General features: G+C 43.3%; 1 pseudogene across 1 annotated transcript in view; it reads left to right on the top strand.

Moving 5' to 3' along the window:
- The first annotated feature begins 480 nt into the window (after window positions 1-480).
- Window positions 481-6,000, top strand: part of LOC146672702 (uncharacterized) — a 52,909-nt pseudogene continuing 47,389 nt past the window's right edge. The window contains exon 1 of the transcript XR_014908396.1: window positions 481-571. The product of XR_014908396.1 is annotated as an uncharacterized LOC146672702 (transcript). The remainder of the gene's footprint in view (window positions 572-6,000) is intronic.

Genomic DNA, 6,000 nt, shown 5'->3' with positions numbered 1-6,000 from the left:
CCTATGCTCTGTGCAAACGTGTTGTAATGCTCCAATCAAATCAGTTCTGTGAGATGTGAATGTTAATAGTTCTGTTAAAGTGACTGAGTAGATTAGCTAGTGTAACACAAGCACTCTGAGCAACTCTGTGTAGCTAACAGAGGCATTCATGGGTTGATTAAACAAGCTGTGTTTCATGATGCACTAAATAGTGATTTTGCCAGTAAATTACTGGAGGGAACAAATGTAATGTATTTACCAATGCTGTTATTGAATAGAACTGTTTAGCCAGTAAGACACTGCAGAAGACAATGTGATGTGTTTATTGATATGATAAAAGGATGTAGCTGTTATGGAAAGAAGTGTGAACTTGAGAAACTGAACCAGTTAAAAAGAGTATATTTCACTGATGTTGTGAAATAAGTAAATGTAATTGATGTGAATGAGGAAGCAGCTGAACAGTATATTGAAAGCTCATGTTTAGTGTTTTATAGCATTTATTTGTGTGAAATAAATCAGACTCAGACACGTTCTGGAGGAAAGCAGAGACGCATCGTGTCTTCCTTACTCTGCTCTTCACCTGCTTTTACAGGTAACATATTTGTCATCGAGGTCTTCATCCTTGGGACCCGTAACATAGTAACTTCTTCATTGTTATACTTCTATAGTTTTCCCATTTTGTGAGCTGTGGATGTGGAAAGTGTCTCAGTGACACATCCACATGAAAACGGCGTTACCTTCGTTCATTTGCACGTCAAATGAACGAGCTGTTTGGACTTTAACGTCACAGCTGATGCTTCGATACTCGAACTCAAGAGTTCAGCTTCCACTCAGAGGTACAAGTACACACAGCAAAGATAAACGTGTACACAAGGTGGAACCCACAAGTGCACAGCTCCAACCAGAGATGGGAAGTAATCCGATTACTTTTTTCAAGAAACGAGTAAAGTGAGGGATTACTATTGCAAAAAAGGTAATTAGATTACTGTTACTTTCCCGTAAGCACGCTGCGTTACTGCGTTACTAAAACCGCAGCTGTGTGCAGATGAACAATGGATAATCTATCGAGTGTGGAGAGAGTGTGAGCGTGCAGCGTTTAAAGCGTGGAAGCACTGACCTTACTTTGAGTTTGACTCTGTAAAAAGTGACAAAAACATTAGCGTCCGCTGTTCACTGCGTGGGAAGACAACATGCTCACTCACTATGTGTTAATGGGCATGCTTATTTATAACTTTGATAAAATGTCATAAAAATAATTCCATGCCAGCTCACCATTGGTGATCAGGTAGTTTCTGTTCCAGTTCCAGTCCCATAAATCATGAAGCTTGCTGCCAGAAAAGCTTCAAGTCTGACTCCAGCTGCCACACAGTGCTCACTGATATCATTTGCAAAAACCCCAGTGTGACAATATTTATCAGTGAAGCAGAAATCAGGAAGTGACGACTTTTCTTTGAACATTTGCTAAGGCTAAGCTGTGCTTTCTACCACAGTTGGGAATTTCCTGGTTTACAACAAATTATTGTGTCAACACCGCATAAGATTTCAAACTACAGGAAAATCACTGGAGTTATAAGAGGCAGACAACGACACACACACCACATGCATGCTGTTGCTATTTATTGTGGATTAACCTGTCAAGGGCAAGAACAAAAGAATTCTGCCTCAAATACAGGAAATCATAGCTTTCCTGTATTTCCTCCATTGTTGGCATGCTGGTTAGTGCTGTTGCTCCACAGTAAGAAGGTCCTGGGCTAAATTATCCATGAATGTAAACGGCTGTGTGTTTCTATCTGATAGACTGGTGAGCTGTCCAGGGTGTACCCTGCCTGGTAACCTATCACTTCAGGGTTATTTCCCAGCCCTGCTGCAACCAGGATAGAGATAGGAGGATGGTAGTTGTTGTAGACCCATTCAATTTCAATTGAAGGATTAAAATGTTCCAGGAGCTCAACTTACTCCATCTGAACATGTTTCAATCGTGTTTTATGAACACAACATGCAGGTTTACTGAATATGAAAAGGTTGTGTTGATTTAACTCAGTTGTTTAAGTTTCTGCCAAAGCAAAACCTTTGTGTGCAACCAGTGTCCACTATGGAATCAAGTAAATCCAACATGTTTTTGTCAGTGCAAAAGGAGTTACGGTACCTGTATTCCTGCACAATATTGTCCCGGGAGGGAGGAAAACTTTCTGGTGAAGTTTTGGTTGATTTTTGGGTTTTGCTTGACACTAGGTTGATTTTATCAGTGAGGTTTGGATTGTTTTCTTTCTCTAAGAGAGAGAAAGATGGTTTTATGCTTGGACATGTTTGCAATGGGCCCCAGTATTTGTTACTTTATTAGTATTTTATTGGTTGCGTTTGTTTGTGCTTTTGTTACAGTGCACTGAGATAAGAACATCTGAGAGGTGTGATCCACCAGTGGTGATATTTTGGTATTTTGTGAGTTCCCGATTTAACAAATCAGCTCTTTAATCCAGACCTGAGAGGTTGAACTTTAAAGCGCTATAAAATATTCTTACTGGAAACAGTGGCAAAGTGTTTTTCTCCATGATTATAATGGGCTTGGGAGAAATTCACTTATATGTGACATTGATCACATGAGAAGTCCTGAGCCTAAAAGGATTGCAGCGAGTCAATCCAGTCCAAAAACAAGGAGCTGTTTTCCTTTAAAATGATGACGTCATCTTGCTGGTGATGGAGGCTCGAATAGACTGCGCGTGAGACTCCATTATCAGCAATATCTGGTATGAATGTGTGTGGATGTATGCATGTGACTGGACTGTGATGGACTGACGACTAAAAGTTTAACTGACTTGATACTGAGACAAAAACGGTGCCGACTTTAGGATTAGTGAACGTCCACAACAATTCACCCAGCCTGTAGAAGAAGGGTGGAGGTTTTGTCTTGCTCACAGACATATTCAATCTGTCCTTGGCCCACGCTGTGGTACCGGCCTGCTTCAAATCCACCTCCATCGTCCCGATACCCAAAAACTCCAACCCATCTTGCCTCAATGACTACCGCCCAGTAGCACTCACCCCCATCATCACTAAGTGCTTAGAGCAGCTGGTCCTAGCACACTTCAAATCCTGTCTCCCTCCCACCCTGGACCCCCACCAATTCGCATACCGCCAGAACAGGAGCACAGAGGATGCAGTCTCCATCGCACTGCACTCTGTCCTCTCACACCTGGACAACAACAACACCTACGCCAGAATGCTGTTTATAGACTTCAGTTCAGCATTCAATACAATCCACCCCCCACAACTCATCAGGAAACTGACAGACCTGGGCATCAGCTCCCTCATCTGCAAATGGTTACTGGACTTCCTGACCAACCGCCCCCAACATGTCCGGCTGGATAACCACTGCTCATCTACCATCACAATGAACACCGGTGTACCACAAGGCTGTGTGATGAGCCCTTTCCTCTACTCCCTCTTCACCCACGACTGCAGACCTGCTGATGGTTCCAACACCATCATTAAGTTTGCAGATGACACCACGGTGATTGGCCTCATCAGTGACAACGATGAGACCGCCTACAGGGAGGAGGTGGATCGTCTGGCTGAGTGGTGCGACACAAACAACCTGCTGCTTAACACCGAGAAGACCAAGGAGCTCATCGTGGACTACAGGAGGAATGCTGACCCACATCCACCCATCCACATTAAGGGGACGGCTGTGGAGCGTGTGAGCAGCTTCAAGTTCCTGGGAGTCCACATCTCCGAGGATCTCACCTGGACGACCAACTGCTCCAAGCTGGTCAAGAAGGCTCACCAGCGCCTCTTCTTCTTGAGGACTCTGAGGAAGAACCACCTGTCCTCAGACATCCTGGTGAACTTCTATCGTTGCACCATCGAGAGCATCCTGACCAACTGTATAACAGTCTGGTACGGGAACTGCTCTGCCTCAGACCGGAAGGCGTTGCAGAGGGTCGTGAAAACTGCCCAGCGCATCGCCGGAGCACCACTTCCTGCCATAAAAGACATCTACAGGAAGCGGTGTCTGAAAAGGGCTGGGAAAATCATCAAAGACCCCAGTCACCCATCACATGGAGTCTTCACCCTCCTGCCCTCTGGGAGGCGCCACAGGAGCCTCCGGACTAAGACCACCAGGTACCGGAACAGCTTCTTCCCCACAGCTGTCAGACTCCTGAACTCTGCCTCCTGACATCTGACCCCACGTTAAACTCATGGACTGAACATACACACACCCACAATGGACAACTGTACCCTCAAACACACAATAATAACATGGACTGAACCACCACTCACAACCACTAGCACTTTATATAGCCTCTGTAGAAACTACCTACACCCTCACTTATCTTAACTGCACTACTGTATAGCTCTGTGTAAATAATCATTCTGTACATTCAATAATCTTTAATCCTACAACTGTCTACAACTTACACAGTTCCCATTTCTGTATAGCTGTATATCTCAAATTTCTGTAAAGTTATTTATTTCATATTCTGTATAGTTTTTCATATTTATATCCTGTTCATAGCCTGTACATAGCTTGTACTCACTACAGCCTGTGCATACTTAGTTATAGAATATTCACAACATACTTCATACCGTGTACATTATAACATACCATAATAGACCCATTTCTGTAATATACTTACATATCTATACTATTGCTAATATATATTGTAATATATCTATATCACTAAGCACTTCTGGATGGATGCAAACTGCATTTCGTTGCCCTGTACCTGTGCATGTGCAATGACAATAAAGTTGAATTCTATTCTATTCTATTCTTTGTTTTGTTTTTGCAGGAGCAGAAGGATGACAGAGACTAAAGGGGGAGGCTGTAGCTTCACATGAGTGTGAGCTGCAGACTGAACCCTTTGGTTGCTAATGTTGAGTCACTGATGTTTGCATTAAGAAAATTGTGTTTTATTAGCTGTGTTTTAATTAAGGTATCACATTATATTGTTGGGAATGTTAAATGCTAAAGTGAAGAAAAGCTTTGATTTCACTCATGACTGAACATGTTATTATTAACCATAGCAGGTGTTACGTCCCCTGGCTAGTCTAGGGGGTTGAAGGGACGAACATAAATGTGGATAGAGAAGGAGGAGCCAAGATGGTAATTTTAAAAGGTTTATTGAATACTGGTGATGGGGTTCAGACCGAGGTGTAACGTCAGGGAGAGCCAAGGCCAACATAACAAACAAAACATCCCTGACGTAGAAATAAAAGAAACTTACCTAACTCCAAAGAAACAAAATATACAACCTATAACCATAACCTACCTAACAACACATAAACAGGAGAAAACAGGGTGTCAAAACAAAAGGCAGCTCTCCCCTACAAGCAGTCTGAACATGAAACAACAATGCTCACACAAAATACAAAGGCATGCAAGCCTGCACAAGTATGGCAACCAAAATGGCCGGAGGGCCCAGAAGCACAGCTCCACAGCCTTAAATAGTGCTCTGCTGATTACCAATTAGCCGGACTCTGCACAGCATCCAATCAGGACAGAGGAGGTGGAGCCTGGACAAAACAAAGGGTTAATAGGGAGAAGAGACATCCTCCTGGGGGATGTAACACCCCCACCCAGAAAAACAAACGTATAAGTTTGTTAACCTTACACCATCACATTCTTGAGAGGGCATCGGCCACAATATTTTCACATCCTCTCTTATGCTTTATTTCAATGTTGTAGTTTTGTGAAATTAAAGCCCACCTCATCAATCGTTGATTGTTGTTATACATACGAGAGAGGAACACGAGAGGATTGTGATCAGTGAAGACCTCTACAGGTTGGGAAGTAGACCCCACATACACGTCAAAATGCTGAAGAGCCAGAAGCATGGCCAGAGTCTCCTTTTCAATTGTCGAGTACCGCCTTTGATGAGTATCGAACTTCTTGCCAAAGAAGCAGACAGGACGACTCACTCCTTGTCCATCATCCTGGAGAAGAACAGCTCCAGCCCCCACCTCACTGGCATCCACTTCAAGCTTGAAAGGTTTAGAAAAGTCTGGAGCGACAAGAACAGG

This window comes from Rhamphochromis longiceps, linkage group LG3, assembly GCF_057381845.1.
Source record: "Rhamphochromis longiceps isolate RC_006_pf linkage group LG3, R_longiceps_female_GT1.1, whole genome shotgun sequence".
Lineage (NCBI taxonomy): Eukaryota > Metazoa > Chordata > Actinopteri > Cichliformes > Cichlidae > Rhamphochromis > Rhamphochromis longiceps.
The sequence above is the reverse complement of the archived record's forward strand: the minus strand, read 5'-3'. Positions and strand labels throughout refer to the sequence as shown.